The sequence below is a fragment of the Grampus griseus genome (genome assembly GCF_964374135.1).
Source record: "Grampus griseus genome assembly, chromosome: 8".
Lineage (NCBI taxonomy): Eukaryota > Metazoa > Chordata > Mammalia > Artiodactyla > Delphinidae > Grampus > Grampus griseus.
Window position 1 is genome coordinate 101676343 of NC_139002.1, and position 21537 is coordinate 101697879.

At 45.4% G+C, this 21537-nt stretch overlaps 1 pseudogene across 1 annotated transcript; it reads right to left on the reverse strand.

The window, feature by feature from the left end:
* Nucleotides 1-1702: 1702 nt before the first annotated feature.
* LOC309826160 (solute carrier family 22 member 6-like) lies at nucleotides 1703-20892 on the reverse strand (annotated as a pseudogene). The gene is made up of 7 exons: nucleotides 20799-20892; nucleotides 19638-20068; nucleotides 14163-14266; nucleotides 11993-12142; nucleotides 10510-10678; nucleotides 2109-2312; nucleotides 1703-1765 (listed from the first exon to the last, which is right to left on the reverse strand). The product of its transcript is annotated as a solute carrier family 22 member 6-like (transcript).
* Nucleotides 20893-21537: the final 645 nt, after the last annotated feature.

The window sequence follows — 21537 nt, forward strand, 5'->3', positions numbered from 1 at the left end:
CATCTGCCTCAGGGAGGGGGAAGAGTTTCACAGCCTCCTGATTGGCTGCGTTCATTTTAGTCCCTTCTCTGCTTCCAGGAAAGACTGAATAGGGAGGTGGGGGAAGCAAGAGGCATAAAGGTTTTCAGTGTAACTAAAAGAAAGCCGTGAAGGGAGCAGAGGAAACTGGCGAGAAACGTGGGAGCGCGGTGTGTGTGTGTGTGTGTGTGTGTGTGTGTGTGTGTGTGGTGTGTGTGTACACACATGATTTCTGCTGTCAAGTCAACTGAGTCCAAGTGGGGACTCCGTTGTTTCTTAGCTGTGTCTCACAACCTTCCTCAGCCTAAGGATAATACTACTACTTACCTTGTAGCTTATCAAGCATTTTGGCACATATAATGACATTATAGTGTCATATAGGATAGTTTTCCTGCCCTAAAAATCCCCCGTGTCCCTCCTATTCATCCTTCTTCCCTCCCTCTGAGTCTTGAGCAACCACTGATGTTTTTACTGTCTTCATAGATTTCACTTTTTTTTTTTTTTTTTTGCGGTGCGCGAGCCTCTCACGGTTGCCGCCTCTCCCGTTGCGGAGCACAGGCTCCGGACGCGCAGGCTCAGCGGCCATGGCTCACATGCCCAGCTGCTCCGCGGCACGTGGGATCTTCCCGGACCGGGGCACGAACCCGTGTCCCCTGCATCGGCAGGCGGACTCTCAACCACTGCGCCACCAGGGAAGCCCCATAGATTTCACATTTTTGATGCTACTGTAAATGGTATTCTTTTTAAAATTTCAAATTCCGGTTGTTTATTGCTAGTATATAGAAATACAATTCTTTTTTTAAAAAAATGTATTTATTTATTTATGTTTGGCCGTGTTGGATCTTCGCTGCTGCGTGCAGGCTTTTCTCTAGTTGCGGCGAGTGGGGACTACTCTGTTTCGGTGCGTGGGCTTCTCATTGCGGTGGTTTCTCTCTCACTGTTTTTTTTTTTTTAAAATAAATTTATTTATTTTATTTATTTATGTTTGGCTGTGTTGGGTCCTTGCTGCGCGCAGGCTTTTCTCTAGTTGCGGTGAGCGGGGGCTACTCTTCGTCGTGGTGCGTGGACTTCTCATTGCAGTGGCTTCTCTTGTTGCGGAGCACAGGCTCTAGGTGCACGGGCTTCAGTAGTTGTGGCACGTGAGCTCAGAAGTTGTGGCTCGTGGGCTTTAGAGCGCAGGCTCAGTAGTTGTGGTGCACGGGCTTAGGTGCTCCACGGCATGTGGGATCTTCCAGGGCCAAGGCTTGAACCCATGTCCCCTGCATTGGCAGGCGGATTCTTAACCATTGCGCCGCCAGGGAAGTCCTAGAAATGCAATTCTTTAAAAATATTGATCTGACAGCCCACAACCTTGCTAAATTTGTTTTCATTGTGGTAGCATTTGTGTAGATTCCATTGGATTTTCTACATAGACGATCGCTGCATGAGTTTTTGGTCAGAGAGTTAGCTGAAGTGGAGCGGCCTCTGTGGAAACAGTGGGAGAAGTTGTGCATAGCTACTTTTAATGGAATGGTAGGGTGGATCTGGCTAGGAGTGGGGGGCCCAGGGGAAGTATTCCCTGGAACCACAGGTCTAGTAGAGGTCCCTCCCGTCTTCCCCTGCCTGCCATTTCTCCATTCCTCCACTTGGTGTGGACGTACAGGAGATGCAGGGGCTCTGGCCACTCTCTGCCCCTTCTCACTTCTCAGGAGGACTGGAGTGGGACCATCTGCTGCTCTGCTGCATGTGCCCCGATTTCTCTTTCCACCTACGGGGGAAGGAGAAGCAGGGTGTGGGAGTAGAGATGGGGGATGCTTTTTAGATGTTTGTGCTCAGCTGTCCCATTTTATGCCCAAATCTCCCACTATTTCCAAGAGTCCCAGAAAGGATTCTAGGGGACTCAGCCTATCTGTGAGAACAGGACCAGGAGCCAAAGGAAGCAGGAAGCCTGGATTCTGGCTGTGGCTTCACCAGAGTCCAGCTGAATGACCCCAGGTAAGTCCCTGTTCTCCCCTGGGTCTGGCCTTTTTTTGTTTAATGGGGCTGGATCAAGGATTTGTGAGGGCCTTATAGCTCTGAGTGTAGGGAGGGGAGGGGAACGGGCAGCGTACCTTCTCTCCACGTCCTGCAGTGTGTTGGGCAGTGGCAGCCCCAGAGTCTCTGGCAGGAGAACAGGGATGGGGCAGGCAGCCACAAGGACTGCTCCGTAGGTGAAGGGAGGCAGGGAAGGGTAGAGCTCAGAGGTCATGCCCACCAGTGGGCTCAGAATGCTGCCTATGTTGGCCAAGGTGGTTGTCACACTCGGACCTCTCTGCCTGTGGAGAGGAAGAGCACCTTGGTGAGGCCGGTGAGGCTTGTGGGTGCCCTAACTCTGCCTGCCAATGGTGTTTTCTTTTTTCACATTCCGTACACAGCCAAATGCTTGCACTTACCTTGGCTAAGAGGAAAGTTGGAAGCAAATGGTTTTGGAACCAGGAAGCCTGGGTTCCAGTTCCAGTTTGAACCTGCTGTATAACTGAACATGTCCCCAACCAACCTCTCCCCCAAGCTCCAGATGCTATATCTAGCTTCCTACTTAACACCTTAATTTGGATGTCCAAAGGGCCCCTCAAATTGTAGATGGCCAAGAACTTTTCGTTTCTACCTCCAAATCCTTGCTCAGATTTCCCCATCCTGGCACAGGGCACTTCTAACCACTCAGTTGCTCAAACTCAAGTATCTGTAATTATCCCCGATACCTCCTGTTCCCTTATTTCCCCACATCCAAAATATGAATTTGGTTGGCTCTTCTTCCAGAACACATTCAGAATCAGTTCCTCTTCTCCATCTCTACAACCACTGCCCTCCAGTTCATGCGAAGCCATTTTCACCTCTATTTATTGTTTTAAAGATTTTTTTTGGATGTGGACCATTTTTAAAAAAAAATTATTTATTTTATTTTTATTTATTTTTGGCTGCGTTGGGTCTTTGTTGCTGGGCGTGGGCTTTCTCTAGTTGCGGTGAGCGGGGGCTACTCTTCGTCGCAGTGCGCGGGCTTCTTGTTGCGGTGGCTTCTCCCTAGAGCATGGGCTCTAGGCGCGCGGGCTTCAGTAGTCGTGGCTCGTGGGCTCCAGAGCCCAGGCTCAGTAGTTGTAGCGCATGGGCTTAGTTGATCCGCGACACGTACGATCTTCCCAGACCAGGGCTCGAACCCGTGTCCCCTGCGTTGGCAGGCGGATTCTTAACCACTGTGCCACCAGGGACGCCCAGATGTGGACCCTTTTAAAAGTCTTTTATTGAATTTGTTACAATATTGTTTCTGGTTTATGTTTTGTTTTGTTCTTGGCCACGAGGCATGTGGGATCTTAGCTCCCCGATTAGGGATTGAACCCGCACTCCCTGCATTGGAAGGCAAAGTCTTAACCATTGGACTGCCAGGGAAGTCCCCATTTTCACCTCTTGACAGTACTATTGCAGTAGCCTCCTGACTGGTTTTCCCATTTTCACTCTTGGTCCTTCTATCCCCAGCCTATTCTCCATGAGGAAGCCAAAGTGATCTTTAAAACTGTAACTCAGATATTTTCACCCTCTGCTTAAAAACATCCTGTGATATCTCATCATGCTAGAATAAAATCTGACCTCCTTCTAAATCCCTACATGATTGCTCCTTGCCTACGAAGTTCTTATCTTGTGCCCTATCCCTTTGTTTCCTCATTTATTCCTTAGTGTTTGCCTTTGATCTTTACCAAGGAGACCTACCCTGATCATCTTATCTAAAGCTACCCAGTCACTCTCTTTTTCTACTTTTTTTTTGGATCTCAGAGGCAGAGGGTTGAGTTACTCATAACCCTCAGTTCATGACCTTACCCTCTATTATCATTTGTCCTTGAAAGGCTCCCTTATTCCCCCCCCCTTAATTGTTTACTCCTTTTATTATCATTACCCACTCCTAATCCCCTCCTTGCCAAAGTCAACCATTCTATTGTGTTTGATGTGCATTTTTTTTAAGGTTTATTTATTTATTTATTTATTTATTTATTTATTTATTTAGTTGTATTGGGTCTTTGCTGCTGCATGTGGGCTTTCTCTAGTTGTGGCGAGCGGGGTCTACTCTTGGTTGTGGTGCACGGGCTTCTCATTGCGGTGGCTTCTCTTGTTGCGGAGCACGGGCTCTAAGCACGTGGGCTTCAGTAGTTGTGGCACATGTTCAGTAGTTGTGGTGCACGGGCTTAGTTGCTCCAAGGCATGTGGGATCTTCCCGGACCAGGGCTCAAACCCATGTCCCCTGCACTGGCAGGCGGATTCTTAATCATTGCTCCACCACGGTAGTCCCTGCATTTTTTATTTGTATATGTTCTTGTAAAATGTGTATTGTTTTGTGTGCAAATATTTTAACTTACCTAAATGGTAGAGGTAATAGATCATTCTATTTCTCATTTCACTCAGCACTCTGTTTCCTGACCAGGGATTGAACCTGGAACCTGGCAGTGAAAGCGCCGAGTCCTAACCACTGGACCGCCAGGGAATTCCACTCTGTCTTTTAAATTTGTCCATTGTGTCCTTCACTAAGCAGAAGTCCTTTTTGATATAATGAAATTGATATAGCTACCATGTTTCTCTCTTCCTCTTCCTCCCTCTCCCTTTCTTTCCCCCTCCTTTCCCACTCCCTGCTCCCCTCCATCTCCATCTCCATCTGCGTCTGCATCTCCATCTCTATCTATCTCCAAGCCCTCTCTTCAATTCTGCTTGTCTCTTCTTGCACCAAGAAAGCCATGGCTTTGTTGTATGTCTTAATAGATGGTAGAGTGAGACTCTCTTCTTTGCTTTTCTGTTTCACAATTGCAATAGCAATTGTGGTCTTTTTTCTTCCATATAAATTTTAGAGTAAGTTTTTGGAGTTCCTAAAAAATGATCTAATTGAAATTCTGATTAGATTCTGTTGAATTTCTATAAATTTCTAAGAGTTAACTTCGAGAGGATGGACATCTTTATTATGTCATTCTAAACAAGAGTGTGGAATGTCTCTCCACTTACTAAAATAATCTTTGTGATCTTAAAAATGTTTCAGAAATTTTCTCCATGGAAGTCTTGGCTGTCCTCTGTTAATTTCCTGATAATATCTAGCTTTTGGTGTTATTCTGAATGGTGTCTTCATTTTCAAAGATTTTCTATGTCATTTTCTGGATTATTTCTCTAGATTATTGCTTCTAGGTTATCGCTATTGACATTTTGGTAATTTGATTTTGTATCCAGCATCCTGCTGAACTCTTTTATTAGTTTTAATTGCTTATTGATTTTATTGGTTTATCTAGGTCAATGATCATATACTCTCTAAATAATGATGTTTTAAACGCTTGTCCTTTAAATTGCTTATTTCCTTCCCAGGAGAGCTGTGCTGTCCAGGACCCCCAGTACTGTGTTAAACAGTTGATTCTAAGATCAAAGCGAATGCACATGACTTTCTTCATTATGTATAGTGTTTGTTCAGGTGCTCTGCTTAACTCTCTGGGCTCCCAATTTCCCTTAGATGGTTGGCCTAGTTTTCCCTGACTCTTATTCCAGCTCTTTGGTGGACGTTTAAAAATACTTTAAGGATATTTAAAAATACTTTATACTTTTTGGGGGTTATTGTCAATGTTATTTTTTTATTTTAATGGAAATAGAAGTCCTTTTTTTCTAATAGATTTCCAGAAGTTCTTTATAAATGCTGCATACAAATCCCTGTAAATGCCTTCTTTTTCTCTTTTCACCTTGTTTATAGTGAAACAAATGACCAGGATTAAAAAAAAATCCAACGTAGAAAACTTTATCAATGTGCCTTTTTTGGTTAGCCTTTTTTTCTTTATGTCTTCAGAAATCCTCCCCTCTTCAGCAGAAATTAACTTTTCTTTAAGGTTGAAATATGATTGCATTTTATTTATTTCCCAGATGGGTTAGTAGATGTCCTGGTACTATTTGTTAAATAGGCCACGTTTTATCCTATCATCTGCAGTGCTTCCTCTGCAAGTTTTCCTACGTGTGGGTCTGTTTTGGAGCTTACTATTCTTTTCCACTGGACAATTTGTTCTTTCCTGCTCCAGCATCCACTATCTTAATTACTACAATTTTATAATAAGAGTTTATAATATGCCTTGATTTCTGGTAGGGCAAGTCCTTCCCCTCTGTCCTTTTTAAAAAAGTACCTTGGTTATACTTGGTCCACAGCACTTTTACATACATTTTAGAATTTGCTTGCTAGTTTCTTGAAAATATCTATCGGGATTTTTTTTTTCGGTACGCTGGCCTCTCACTGTTGTGGCCTCTCCCGTTGCGGACCACAGGCTCCGGACGCACAGGCTCAGCGGCCATGGCTCACGGGCCCAGCTGCTCCGCGGCATGTGGGATCTTCCCGGACCGGGGCACAAACCCGTGTCCCCTGCATCGGCAGGCAGACTCTCAACCACTGCGCCACCAGGGAAGTCCTATCTATTGGGATTTTGATCAAAATTGCATTGAATTTATAAATCAATCTTGGAATCACTAACATTTTAATATCATCTTATGTCAATTATGAGTTGACATATTATGAGATTTCCTCTCCGTGCACATAATACATTTATTTACATTTTCTTTAATACCTTTTAATATAATTTAAAAATTTTTCTTGAAAAAAGTCTAATTTTTAGAAGAGTAGAGAATGCAGTTGATCTTTTGTTTATTGACCTATCTAGCCACCTTGCCAAACTTTACTATTTCTAATAATTTTAGATTTTTATATAGATTTTTAAAATTAATTTTTATTGGAGTGCAGTTGATTTACAATGTTGTGTTAGTTTCTGCTGTACAGCAAAGCGAATCAGTAAAGTTATACCTATATATAGATCCACTCTTTTTTGGATTCTTTTCCCACATAGGTCATTACAGAGTATTGAGTAGAGTTCCCTGTGCTATACAGTAGGTTCTTATTAGTTATCTATTTTATATACATACAGTTATATCCTCTCTAAATAGTGGTAGTTTTGATTTTTCCTTTCCAGTCCTATTTCTGTTATTTGTTATTCTTATCCTAGGCATTGACCACACTCTCCAGGATAATGTTGAATAGAGGAGGAGACAGCAGGCACATTGGTCTTATTCCCAAGTTTAAAGAGAATGTTTCTAGGGCTTCCCTGGTGGTGCAGTGGTTAAGAATCCGCCTGCCAATGCAGGGGACACGGGTTCGAGCCTTGGCCCTGGAAGATCCCACATGCCGCGGAGCAACTAAGCCCGTGCACCACAACTACTGAGCCTGCGAACCACAACTACTGAGCCCGTGTGCCACAACTACTGAAGCCCATGCACCCTAGAGCCTGTGCTCTGCAACAAGAGAAGCCACTGCAATGAGAAGCCCATGCACCGCAACGAAGAATAATCCCCGCTCTCCGCAACTAGAGAAAGCCCGCACAGCAACGAAGACCCAACGCAGCCAAAAATAAATAAAATAAATTTAAAAAAATACAAAAAAAGAGACAGTGCTTCTAATGTTTCACCATCAAGAAGTAATATTTGCTGTGGATTTTTGGTAGATGTTCCATATCAACTTAAATTTCCTTCTATTGTTGTTTTACTAAGACTATTTTTAATGGATGCTAATTTTTATTAAATATTTTTTGTTTTTATTGGGATGATAATCTATTAATATAGATTAATAGATCTATATTAATATATTTTAATTTTTGTGATATTAATATATTTTCTAAAGTAAAACTACCCTTGCTTTCCTGAGTCAGCTCTCCTTGGTCATAATGTATTATCATTTTTTATACATCACTGGATTCATTTTTCTAATATTTTGTTTAAGATTTTTGTATCTGTTTATGAGTAATACTGGCCTGTAATTTTATTTCGCAACTATCCTCTTTTGGTTTCAGGATCACCTGACCTCACAGAATGTATTTGGCATAATTTCCCTTTTTCTCTTTTTTGGGGCAGCGTTTGTATAACATTGGAAGATTTGTTCCTTAAAAGTGTGGTGGAACTCACCTGTATTAATATCTGGGTCTGGTGTTTTCTTTGAGGCAAGATTTTAAAGTTTACTCTTCAGAATTATTTTTTCTTTTTCTTTTTTTTTTTTTTTGCTGACGCAGGCCTCTCACTGTTGTGGCCTCTCCCGTCGCGGAGCACAGGCTCCGGACGCGCAGGCTCAGTGGCCATGGCTCACGGGCCCAGCCGCTCCGTGGCATGTGGGATCTTCCCGGACCGGGGCACGAACCCGTGTCCCCTGCATCAGCAGGTGGACTCTCAACCACTGTGCCACCAGGGAAGCCCCCAGAATTTTTATTTATTCTAGAATCAGTTTTCCTATATTTTTTTTAAAGGAATTTGTCAATTTCATTTAAATTTAAAATTTATCAGGACTTCCCTGGTGGTCCAGTGGTAAAGAATCTGCTTTCCAATGCGGGTTCCATCCTTGGTTGGGGAACTAGAATCCCACATGCCATGGGGCAACTAAGCCCACAGCCTCAACTACTGAGCTAACGCGCCTCAGTGAGGGAGCCTGCATGCTGCAAACTGCAGAGGCCACATGCTCTGGAGCCTGTGTGGCCCAACCAGAGAGAGAAAACCCACATGCCACAACTAGAGAGAAGCCTGAGCCACAACGAGGACCCCGATGCAGCCAAAAAAAAAAAAAATTTATCAGTATAGACTGGTTTATAGTTTTTTGCATCTTTAATTACTTAATTAAATTTTTGCATCTTAATTTCTCTAGATCTATAGTTCAGTTTTTTTAAATTCCTAATATTTATTCGTGTCCAGTTTTCTATTTTTTTTATTATTATTACTAGGCATTTGTCCATTTCACTGATATTTTCAAAGATTGACTTTTTGTTTTGTTGACCCTCTTTTTTATACATTTGTTTTCTATTTAATCTGTTTCTGGTACTATTATTATTGTGTTTTATAGATAAGATGACTGAGCATTTGGACTAGTTACCTTTTATACCAGAGCCATATTCTTTTTTTTTTTTTGGCCATGCCCTGCGGCTTGTGGGCTCTTAGTTCCCCAACCAGGGATTGAACCTGGGCCCCAGCAGTGAAAGCGCCGAGTCCTAACCACTGGACTGCTGGGGAATTCTGAGCCATATTCTTAACCATTGTACTTTTTTTGGTCTTAAAGTCTATTTCGGCTTCTATATCTACCTAACTTTCTTCTGGTTAACATTTGTCTAGTATAACCTTTTCTATTTCTCCACATTTAAGATTTTCATGGTCTAACATTTTAAATGGGTCTCTTGTAAACTTCATGAACTAGACTTAAATAAAATCAACTTGGACAATCTCTGCCTCTTAACTGGTAGGTTTAATCTATTTATATCTATTGTTGTGACATATATTTTGAGTTATTGATACCATCTTACTTTTTGTCTTTAATTTGTTCTAATTTCTGTATGTTTTTGTTCTCCTTTGTTGCCCTAAAAAATAATTGATTGACCTTTGTGTCCTTTCTGGCTGGAAACCTTTTGGCTCTAGGACCTCATTGTTCCATTCCAGGACCCCTCCCCAACACCCCTAGGAGAAAACAATGTTTTTACCTCGCCATAGGTCCTCTTCCCCTCCTTCCAATTCCCTGCCCTAAGGGACCTGCTTTTGATAGGCGCATACTTTGATTAGTTGTTTGCACTGGGAGAGGGTGTTTTGGAGAGACCCCTCCTCATGGGGAGGCTTAAGTAACAACTGATGAATTATAAGAAAGAAGCATTCATTAATGCCAAGAGTTTTGCTTTGCTGAGTGATGTATGCAGATATACAGCCAGAGATGAATTCCTAGGAGGAGATTTTAGCAGTTATGTGGAGGAAGTATCAGGAGAGAGAAAGAGGAGAAGAAGTGACTGTTAGCCAAGAATGGATTTTTTTTTTTTTTTGGCGGTACACGGGCCTCTCACTGTTGCGGCCTCTCCCGTTGCGGAGCACAGGCTCCGGACGCACAGGCTCAGCGGCCATGGCTCATGGGCCCAGCTGCTCCGCGGCATGTGGGATCCTCCCGGACCGGGGCACGAACCCATGTCCTCTGCATCGGCAGGCCGACTCTCAACCACTGCGCCACCAGGGAAGCCCCCAAGAATGGATTTGAGGGACAACAGAAATGCCTATTAAGTGTTTTGGCTGTGTGGTATGTGATATGAGCATCTCTTCCATCCCCCAAGGAGTCTTCATAAAATCAACAATGTTTAGTGACACTTTTTAGGGCATTTTTCTCCTTAGAGATGTGCCGAAGTACAGTGTCCTGTCTCAAGGTTGGTAAAGGGCACAGTGAGAAGCTGTCCATAGAAGACAATCTTATATGAGCTACACTGAAATTAATTAAGAATTAAACAATATTATTGGCACCAGAATAGACAGACAAGTCCATGGAACTGAATAGTCCAGAAACAGTATAAGATAAGGGTGCCAGGCAGGAAAGTTTGGGTTACTCCTAGTGGGGGAAGGTAGTGGGTGTTCTAGGTGTTCTAGGAGATGCTATGCCCATCTGTGACTTATTTTGAACCCTCTACCCTACCCTGAGGTCCCACGCACCTGGAGTAGTTGAGGATAACAAAGAGGGGCAGAGAGACCAACAGCTGCAGGTGGCACCAGTGGGGCACAGCATAAGCCATGCCAGCCAGGAAGAGCTGGCCTACAGTGGGGACAAATCCAAATAAGAGGCCCAGACCTGGCCGGGCATGGGTGGGCAGCCACTCCAGATCTGGGGAGAAGAGCAGAGCTTAGGTTGAAGTCAGGGCTGTGTGAGTACGTGTGTATTTGGGGGTGGTTGTCGCTTCCAGAAGGAGGACGCTCCTCACATTGGAGTAGAAGGGCTCTTCTCTTGAGCGCAGTCCTACTCTGCACCCCTAGGTCCCTCACAGGGTAAAGCAAGGGTGGTTTGATCTCTGGTTAGGTTCCGTGTGTGTGGAGAAAGGAATGGGCTAGAAGACTCTGAATTCCCAGGCATTCTCCTATTCAGTGTCCCCAACCCCAACATTCATGTTTCCTCACTTCTCCCAAACCTCTTTTGAATGGCCTCCAGCCACTCCCTCTGCACCTCCTTCAACTCATTTTAATTCAGCAGTTATTTAGAGGTGACGACTCTGTGCCATGCCCTTTGCTTGACCTGGGAAATAGAGATGAATGAGCCTTACCCTCAGGCCATTCTGCACCACTGTCGTTTCTTCCAATGGGTCGCTCTCTGGCCTCTGGGCCTTGTATATTCTTTTTAAAAATAATTAATTTATTTGGCCACTCTGCTTGGCTTGTGGGATCTTAGTTCCCTGACCAGGGATCAAACCCAGGCCCCCTCCAATGGAAGCTTGGACTCCTAACCACTGGAATGCCAGGGAAATCCCTATTCTTTTTGTCTAGAACTCTGCCCCAGAACCTTACTCCTTTCTTTCTGTCTCACTTTTCGTTCAGTTCTGAGCTTAGCTGTCACCTCTTCTGGGGAGAGTTCCTGGCTCCCCAAGTCCTGATTGAACACTCCACTTCTGAACTCCCACATCACCCAGGATGGCCCTCATCCTAGCCTTTAGTAAACCAATTTGTAACTGCTTGGCACTCTCTCCAGTCAACTATTAACTCTTTGAGGTCATGGGTAGTGTCCTCTTGTTCACTTGTGTATTCCCAGTGCAGGATGTTACACAAATTAAATGCCTTTCAAAATTGTATTGAATAAAGAAATGTTGAATTCAAGACTCCCTGTGTGACTGGCTTCTCTAAGCAACCCCACTCCAATCTCTGAGCCTTTATTTAGTTTATCCTTACAATGATCCCTAAATATCTAGGATGAATTCCAGCCCCCAGTAATCAGAGCTACCAAAGAGGTCATGATCTTATCTTTTTTTTCTGCCCGGGGCACTGCCTACTCCAGGAGAGGCCCAGATAGGTCAGGATCGGCTGGAACAGGTAGACTCCACTTTGTACTCAGGGAAGGAACTGAGGTTTGACTTTGTCAGGTCTGCTGGTTCACTGGATCCCTGTGATTGAGGAGTCCCCATGAGCCTGGCCCTCCCGGGTTCCCTCCCACTCAAAGTCATGGAAGTGCTGCTGGCGCCCGACAGCCATGCCTGAGAGGAAATGGAACGCGCAGTAGGTTGGGAAGTTGAGTGCGAAGGCAGCACAGGTCCCTGAGACTAACTGCAGGTAGCTCCAGATCAGCACCTTCTGACAGCCCAGCCTGTGAAAGGAGGGGAAACCTGGGTCTGGAGAGCACATTGCTTGCTCCCCTGCCCCATGTCCCTGGCTGTCTCATCCTTGGTGCCCTGGGCAATCTAACAGCTGCTTGTAAGGCTGCCCACCTGTGCCCATCAGGTAGATGCTGAGATGGGAGATAGGGAATAATTGGGTGAGGGCTGGCATCTAGGGGACCTGGTGTTGGGAGGATCCTTGGGTTGCTGCTGTCCAGGGTCCTGACGCATCCCAGCATACCTCTGTGGAGAGAGCCACGCGCCTTCATCAGTATCATAGAGGGTGTGTTGAAAACAATCCACATACCAGAGCCCCACTTAAGGCCTGTTGGATATCTGGAAGGTAAGCTAGAAACCTGATTTTTTTTTTTTTTTTTTTTTGCGGTACGCGGGCCTCTCACTGTTGTGGCCTCTCCCGTCGCGGAGCACAGGCTCCGGACGCGCAGACTCAGCGGCCATGGCTCACGGGCCCAGCCGCTCCGCGGCATGTGGGATCCTCCCGGACCGCGACACGAACCCGTATCCCCTGCATCGGCAGGCGGACTCTCAACCACTGCGCCACCAGGGAAGCCCTAGAAACCTGATTTTTAACAAGCTCCCAAGGTTTGGGAACTACTGCTCTGGGGTGTGGTTGATTGTTTGAATGTTGGTCGATGGTGACTCCGGTTAGGAGACAGCCTTTTGAGAGCTTTTTAAAAACATTGAGGTATAATCAACATACCACAGTATAATAGTTTTAGGTCTATAACATAATGATTCTATATTTGTATACATTGTGAAATGATCACCACAATAAGTCTACTTAAAATACACCACCCCATGTAGTTACAACAATTTGTGTGTGTGTGTGGTGAGAACACTTAAGATCTACTCTCTCAGCGACTTTCAAATACGCAATACAGTAAGAGTCACCATGCTGTACATTATATTCCCACGACTTATTTCGCTTATAACTGGAATTTGGACTTTTTGACCCCTTTCATTCATTTTGCCCACCCCTGACTCCCTGCCTCTAGCAACTACCTATCTGTTCTCTATATCTATGAGCTTGGTTTATGTGATTTTTATTTCTGGGAAACCTATGCAAGGCTTATCATTTTGCAAAATGCATATGATTGTGGCTTGTATTTTATGAATAATAAAGCCGATTGTGTCTGCTGAAATGTCTGCTGTGACATTTATAATATTTTTAGATATTATTCTTTAGAAAATTGCCTCCTAGTATTCATCCCATGATCTTTTTATGGTCTTGGAAGATAGTCAAGGTTAGGGTATTAACACTGAGTTGCAGCTACTAATTTAACCCTCACCATAACCCCTATTTTATAGATGGAAAAACCAAGTCTAAGAGAGTTTGTATAACTCCTCATGGGCACACAGTTGTGGCTGATCTGAGCTTGTCTCTAGCTGTTATTGGTTCCTAGGTCTTTGTTTCTGTGACACTCACATGTCACATATAAGGCAGAGTGGTGGGAGGTGACTTCTTCAGGATGTTGGAAAATCCGGATTCTTGTCCTGCTTTGGCCACTTATTAGCTGTGTGACTGTACTTTTCAAAAAAGTAAACATTAACTATTTACGTTATACAATTATAAAGGTAATGAATTATCATTAAAGTTCAAATAATATAGTAATGAAAAGTGAAAAGTTCTCTTCTTTTCAATTCCACTCCTCAGAATTAACAACATCATTTTCTTGGGTTCCTTCTAGGCAGTTTGGGCAAGTTATCCAACATCCCTGAACCTAAGCGTCCTCATTGGTAAAATGCAGTTAATAGTACCATTCATGCTGGCTTCACAAGGGTATTGTGAGGAGGAATTGAAATGAGGCAAGACATGGAAAGTGCTGATGGACGGTTGTGGGATTCCTACAGAATTTCCAGACGTGGTCAGGCTTGGGTGGATCAGTCCTGTGTCCCTCTCTGGGTTCTCAGGGATGCCAGTCTCCCCTCTGTGTCCAGCCTAGAGGGCTTATGCCTTTGCTCCTTGAGCCAGCTTTGTTCACCACTGACCTGTCTGCCATGATCCCCAACGTCAAGTTTCCGACCAGTACTCCTGCCATGATGATGGACTGACTCAGCTGTGGCAAGGTCTTGTGTGTGCACAAGAGGTCCCACTGTGAGGAAGGAAGAACTGGGGTCAAGGAGAGATGGGCCGGCCCCACAGCAGCCCATTCCCTCTCTCCTGGTGGGCTGAGGGTCTTGGATTAGGACAGGCACATAAGGAGGGCTTGCATCCCTAAGTCACACACTCTTTCTCATCATCTTCTCCTAGTGAGAATGATTTAAGTTATTTCAAAACATGTAAGAGGTATCTTTTGGGATGACAGCTCAGACTACTCGCCCTTTTCTGAACACTAACCCCTCACCCTCTTTCAGGGCTCTTTCACCTGTCCCTCCCCGGGTGCAGCTGAAGAAAACTGACCCTGGAGCTGGACAGAGCTAATTAGTCTTTTTTTTTTTTTTTTTTTAAATATGTATTTATTTAGCTGTGCCAGCTCTTAGTTGAGGGATGTGGGATCTAGTTCCCTGACCAGGGATTGAACCCGGGGCCCCCAGCATTGGGAGCACTGCGCCTTAGCCACAGGACCACCAGGGAGGTCCCCAGGTTCGTTTTCTTACAAATTTGGAAAAGCGACTCAGAGAAGCAAGCTTGGTTAAGGACACCCAAAGTTGGGGTGGGAGGACCAAGTTTGGAATGATGAAGGGGAGCTGAGAAATCGTGAGACAGAGAGTGGGAAAGGGAGAGGGAGAGGGAGAGGGAGAAAAAGATGAGGGAGGGGGAGAAGGAGGGAGGGGGGAAGGGGAGGGAAGGAGGGGCATAGGGGAAAAGAATGCAGTAATTTAGTCAGAGGGAAGTGGAGGTGAGATCTTAGTGCCCGAGAGGTGAAGATAGAGAGTTCAGCTCTCCTGGTTTTCCTCAACCACCTGATCCCAGTCTTTCATAAGGCTGGGCTCAAGTTCTTGACCTTGGGTTCTGTGAAATACCTTTGCATTCTTCCGTTAACTTTCCATAAGCAAATTTGAGAGGGGTGTAGTTATTTGCAATCCTGAATAAATGGCAATTGGATACCTCAACTAATAGTTTAAATTTTGTTGCTCTTTTTAATGAATATAAGAAAAAAAATTCTCCTTTTAAAAGTACTTCCTTTCTAGGTGGAGTAAAACAGCTCCACAGCCTGCAGGAAAATCATACTAAAATCAAAAGTCACACTGACGGATGTGACTTAAAGGATGTGACTTAAATCAAAATGACAAATAGGTGTGGTATTTCCTTTACATAAAAGCGAATTTTTGTATACTTTTGAGTGGATTTTAAAACTCATTTCTTTTGTTAACAGAAGAAAAAGGAAAGGGGGCAGGGATGACCAGGACGTTTAGGGAATGCTCCCTAAGATGTGTTAATATATATCCAAATGAATTCATCCTTCAAGTGTAATTACTTGATAATCTTGATTTGATTGGAGAGAAATCCTTATTTGTGAATTTAATTATTACAGTGAGACTTTTAATACCCTGTGCACACACCATATGATGTAAAGTTTGGGTGGTTGGCATTTGAACACTTTCTCCGAAGAGCAATGGACTTTATTGCTGTTTTATTCAAATAACTGCTATTCTGTAGTTCTCTGTGTTATCCGATATATTTTTTTTTTTTTTTTTTTTTTTTAATGCGGTACGCAGGCCTCTCACTGCTGTGGCCTCTCCCGTTGCGGAGCACAGGCTCAGTGGCCATGGCTCACGGGCCCAGCCACTCCGCGGCATGTGGGATCTTCCCGGACCAGGGCATGAACCCGCCTCCCCTGCATCGGCAGGTGGACTCTCAACCACTGCGCCCCCAGGGAAGCCCTGGGAATTCATTTTTAACAGTACTTTAATGGAAACTTGTGAATGAAATACTACCGCGGAGATGCATGTGGGACACACTGTAGTGTGGAGTTAGGGATATGATAGACCAGAACTGAGGAATGGAAATATGAGAAGCAAGAGGTATAGGAAAGAGGTAAGAGGTCAGAGGAGCGCTGGAGGAGGGACGGACTGGGAGTGTGGGATTGGCAGATGCAAACTATTGTATAGAGGACAGATGAACAACAAGGTCCTACTGTGTAGCACAGGGAACGATATTCAATAACCTGTGAAAAACCATCATGGAAAAGAATATGAAAAGGAATATACACATGTGTAACTGAATCACTCTGCCGTACAGCAGAGGTTAACACAACATTGTATATCAACTATACATCAATAAAATTTAAAAAAATAAGTGTATCGATTTTAGAGAAAATGGAAAAATAAGGATTTCTTAAAAAAAAAAAAAAAGAACCAAGGCGTGCAAAGAGAACAAAATCTGTATGCAGTCTGGTGATGAAATCTGGGTGTCGTCCAGAATAGGAATTGATAAATGAGTATACAATATGTACTCAGAAAGAATTTTTCTGCCTCTGTTCTGCCCTAAGGTGCTTGTCATCCATAAAAGCAACAATTGGGTGGGGCTTACATCACCTTAGGTTTAGCACTGGCTTTTACTATATATATTCTCTTCACGTGCACCTGAGACTTGAGGACCATATAGTTGTGTGCTCCTGGGCCTCATGTATATAGAATTACTTTCTCAGTAACAGGAACCAAAGTCTAGGAATAGGCAGTGGTGGATTTGAGGGAGACTCAGAGAACGGCTGCCTAGGAAAGCTCTGCACTGCTAACTTGATAAAGGCTGTGATAAATGACAGATGCTGTGAGACTGGCCTCGGGGGAAAGAAGAAGAGGAACTGAATGACAGTGGCACCAGGAATTAGAGCAGTGAAATGGTAACTTGTTCATCTGCAAAACAGAAGTGAACGGGAGACTCAGGCCGGTCATTCATAACAACTCACGCCCTCCCTGCCCTACAGTCATTGGACGCAGGGGTGGGCACCTGACCCAGGCCAGCAAATAAGTCTTTCCTAGAATTTTTCAAAGTTGAAGCGGAGAGACAGTTATTAGGAGTGAGCCCAGAATGGTCAATGGCCACATTGTGAAGGATCCGTGGCAGAGTCACATGCCCAACATGCAAAGGAAAGTAAAGATGAGAGCCAGCAAGGGTCCTGCTCGCATGGCCCTGATTCCCACAGCTCCTAGAGCAAGCCCTGCCTCTGCTCATCTCGTGGTTTGGTTATGGGAGCCTTTATACACGCTCTTCATGCTCAGATTAGCTTGAGTTGAATTGCAGCCACTTGCAAACAAGAGTCTTGACTAATATAGTTCAGATAGAAGCTGCTGGTTACTACTTAGGATACCTTAATTCAGAAGAAAAGAAGAAGAGCTCAGACAGAGTTTTTATCGGAACCCAGAGACAGCACCTTTTTCTTATTATATGTATTTATTTTTTGCTTTGCATTTAGAGTGCAGAAGTATCCCTTTGAGATACTGGGCCATTTGGGAGTTCTTTCCAAGAGGCAGGCTGAGACTTATGTTTCTCAGGTGACCTGTGCCATTGTGCCTACCAGATACAGCCCTGTGGTCTGGGGGGAGTATCTTCACTGCGACTAAGCTTCTTGCTTATGCGACCCCTGATAACTTGCGAGCCGTTTCATTTGCTTCACAACTCGGAAGGCCCAGCTTCACATTAGGTTATGCATGTAAGCTGCCTATTATCCTAATGAAATGGTCGCTGGTGCAGCCTTTGGCATTATTGGCCCAAGGAAGAAGTATCCCGGTTGTGTTTATGAAATAGACCTTTTAGTGCCCTGTGTCCATGTGTGGTGGTGGAGAATGGCCCCATTCACAGTGCCTGTTGGAAGAGGATTGGGTTATCCTTGGCATCTCCCCACAACTCAGGAAAACTGTGTGCATCTGGCTTTGTCAGTCATTGAAACCAAACATGATGAGGTTACTACCAAGCCTCCATCTAGAAGGAAAGTTAAGGTGCACACTTACCCGGATTCTTTGTTCCAGAGGGCAAGAAATTTGAGCTTTGGATCAAACTGCCTGCTGTTTTGAACAGAAGAACAGCAGCCAGGTTGATAGTTCCCGGAGTATTGTCAGACTTGGAAAGCAGAGTGTAGAGTTCTAAGAAGGGAAATGGAAAAGCAGAATTGGAAGCCTTGATAACATACACGTTAAGGTGGGTGGAGGGGAATGTCGCAGGATTTGGGTTGAGGCTGGAGAATAATGAAGAAGGTTCTTCCCCAACTCTGCAGGGATGGGATGGCCTATGATGCCTGCACGCCCAGAGGGAGGACTAGCCATCCTTCGTCACCTTCTGCTTCTGCAGCTTGGGTCTGTCTAGTGGGAAGTGTGGCTTAACTTTTATCACTTTCAGACAGATGCTGCGTCAGGCGAGTTTGGGGGCTCTGCTCGACCACAGCCTCTTCTCAAGGCATCTTTTCTGCAGAGCCCTGACTAAAGGACAAGGGACCACGTAATCCCACTGTATTGTCCGTTGGCATGGTGATTAGATGAAGTGTGGACACCTGAGCCAGCTGCTGGGCTGGGGATGGGCTGCTCCCCAGTGTGTTGAGCTGGGCCAGTTGAAGCCTTTTCTGAATTAAGATTCACAGACATGTTCTGGTTGGTGGTAGGCCCTAAATCTGAGGGGTAATGGATCAGAGCTGGGACCAGTGGTTGTCTTGCAAATGGGCACACAGACGAAATGGGGTGAGGAGAGACTTACAGAGTAAGTGTGTAGGGATGTCTCTGGTGCTCCAATCCCTGGTTCCGGTTTCCATGAGGCCTGGACACACTTTGTTTCCTGCCCTTGCGTTCCCTGAAATCCCTTTTCTCGTGAGCTGACTTGAGAGAGTTTCTCTTCCTTGCAACCAAAAGATCATTGACAAGCACAGATGTTAAGAGCACGATCCATGTGACAGCTACGAAGTGCAGAATTCAGCCGGATGAACCACTTAGCAGGCCAGGGAGACGCTACAGTCGACTGTGTGTGTGTTTCGGGGGAGGGGTGTTAAATCACTAGAGATGAAAGGACCCTCCCATAACCCTGTTCTCTTTCCCGTCTTAGTTCCTTGGCTGCTCTCCATCTCCTGGCCCCAGCTGCCGAGAGCTATTTCTAGATGAAGTCAGGAAATTGTTTTTGTCTCTAGGACTCTGAGCCCAGAATCCCCTGCTCAGGAACACCCTCCTTGCCCTCCACTATCTGCATGCCTCCTTTCTAGCTTCCTCTGAACCACCGCCCCACCTCCCTACCCTGTGGAATTGCAACCTCTCAGGGAAACCAAAGTAGAATATCAAACTCCAGTAATAGTATCTCTCTCTCTGGTGGAGGTGGAGGGGCAGGGAGTAGCTTTCTGCAAGGAGTTCCATAACCTCCTCTACCAGGAAGACCTCAACTCCAACCCCTGTTCTCTTACCTGCATTTAGGCAGAGCTCTTCATAGCTCCAGGGTCTTCAGACAAACTCAGGTCAGGTTCACACAGTCTGTGTGTGTGTGTGTGTGGGGGGGGATGGTAAGATGGGGACACAGGGGTTGGAAGGAGGAGGTCCAGGTCTCCTCACGTCAGTCACGATGGTGGAAGGGAAGGTGCTATTGTCATAGATCCAGCCGTGGGTGCAGGGCTCTGTGGCCCCCGTGCCGTTGGTCTCTGTGCCGTTGGGAAAGGATGGTCCCTGCTGAGGGGGAGGTGAAGAGGAGGCAGATCTTGGACCGCCCCTGCCCGTCCCGGGGCAGCCAGGCGTCCAGCTCCCCGTCCTTGCTGAGGTTGGTGTCGGCAGGTGAGCGGCAGTGGTGGGTGGGGATGGCAGTGGTGAAGTTCTGCAGGGTGTTGTGCAAAACCGTTAGGAGCAGGGGCACAATCAAGAGTGGTCTGGATCTGCTGGAAGCGGCCGATGTCCCCCAACCTGCAGCAGGAAGTCATTGAAAGCCGTGGGGCAGGATCTCGCAGGGGCACTGGAGCTGAGGCCTCTCCCTCCCACAGCCTGTTTCCTGTCTTTCGGTGCAGGGGGAGGAGACAGACTGCCCTTTGCCTCCTCAGCTCATCAGTTCCTGGGTCTGCTGTGCCCCTAAGTCACCTGAGCTAAAGACTCGTGTTTATAACTTCTTTTGAGGCACCAAGTTAAACTGTGACTTGAAAGTAAGACGTTCAAGTATTAAGACTCATCGGGTCAGTGATTTGTTCAAGGGGATCTAAAGGGCAGGTAAAGTTGGATGGGGTGGAAGAAACCACCTTCTTGTGAAGGAGGGATATGCGTGATGCCCCAAAGTTTGGTGGTTTGACTCTCCCCACCCCAGGCCAGAGCAAGCGACCTCCTTCTTGGAGGAGATAGGAGAGAGCAGAGGGAGGCCCAGGCTGGTTTGAGCGCAAAGCCGCAGCTGAATTCCCTTTTCTCAAGGCCACTTGGGCCACATGGAGTTGGGTGAAAGCTCTGAAGAGCTCACGCAGAAATGCCATTGTGCTGCGGTTGTCAGCACGCCCCAACCTGTGAGCACTGCCTCTGTGTTAATCCCAGAAGCTGGGCCTTCAGCTAAGCCACAGCTTAACCTCCCCTCAAAGAGTGAAGCCTGGGAATTCTCTGGTGGTCCCGTGGTTAGGACTCGGCACTTTCACTGTCGGGGGCCAGGTTCAGTCCCTGGTGTGGGGAACTAAGGTCCAACAAGCTTGACCTGCGGCCAAAAAAAAAAAAAAAAAAAAAAAGTGAACCCTCCTCAGAGGTAAATACCCACAGGGCCTCTTTTCTCATTATAATACAATCCACTCCCAATTTTTCTCTTTCCCTCAATTGTAACAGCTAAAACCAAGGAAATGTCCACCATCGTCTATCCCATTAGCTGCTTAACCATCCTCAAAACTGGGAAAAAAAAATCTTTATTGAGATTTAGTGTATACAATAAAATGCTTCAATTTGGGGGCTCATTTCGACAAGTTTTGACAAATTTATCCACCCATGTAACCACTATATAGAACATTTTTATCACCTCCAAATTTCCTGGTACCATACTCCAGATAGCTCTACCTAGTCCTAGGCAATAGATTTGTCTTTTCTAGAGTTTCAAATGAATATCATACAGTGTATACTCTTGCGTCTGGCTTCTTTTATTTATTTTTTATTTTTTGCGGTACGTGGGCCTCTCACTGTTGTGGCCTCTCCCGTTGCGGAGCGCAGGCTCAGGACGCGCAGGCTCAGCGGCCATGGCTCACGGGCCCAGCTGCTCCGCGGCATGTGGGATCTTCCCGGACCGGGGCACGAACCCGTGTCCCCTGTATCGGCAGGCGGACTCTTAACCACTGCGCCACCAGGGAAGTCCGCATCTGGCTTCTTTTATTGAGCCCAATGTTTCTGAGATCCGTCCATGTTGCAGTGTACCAACAGTTCATTCTTTTTAGTGCTGAGTAGTGGTTCAGCATATGGACGTACCACCATTTGTTTATTCATTCACCTGTTGACGAACATTTGTGTT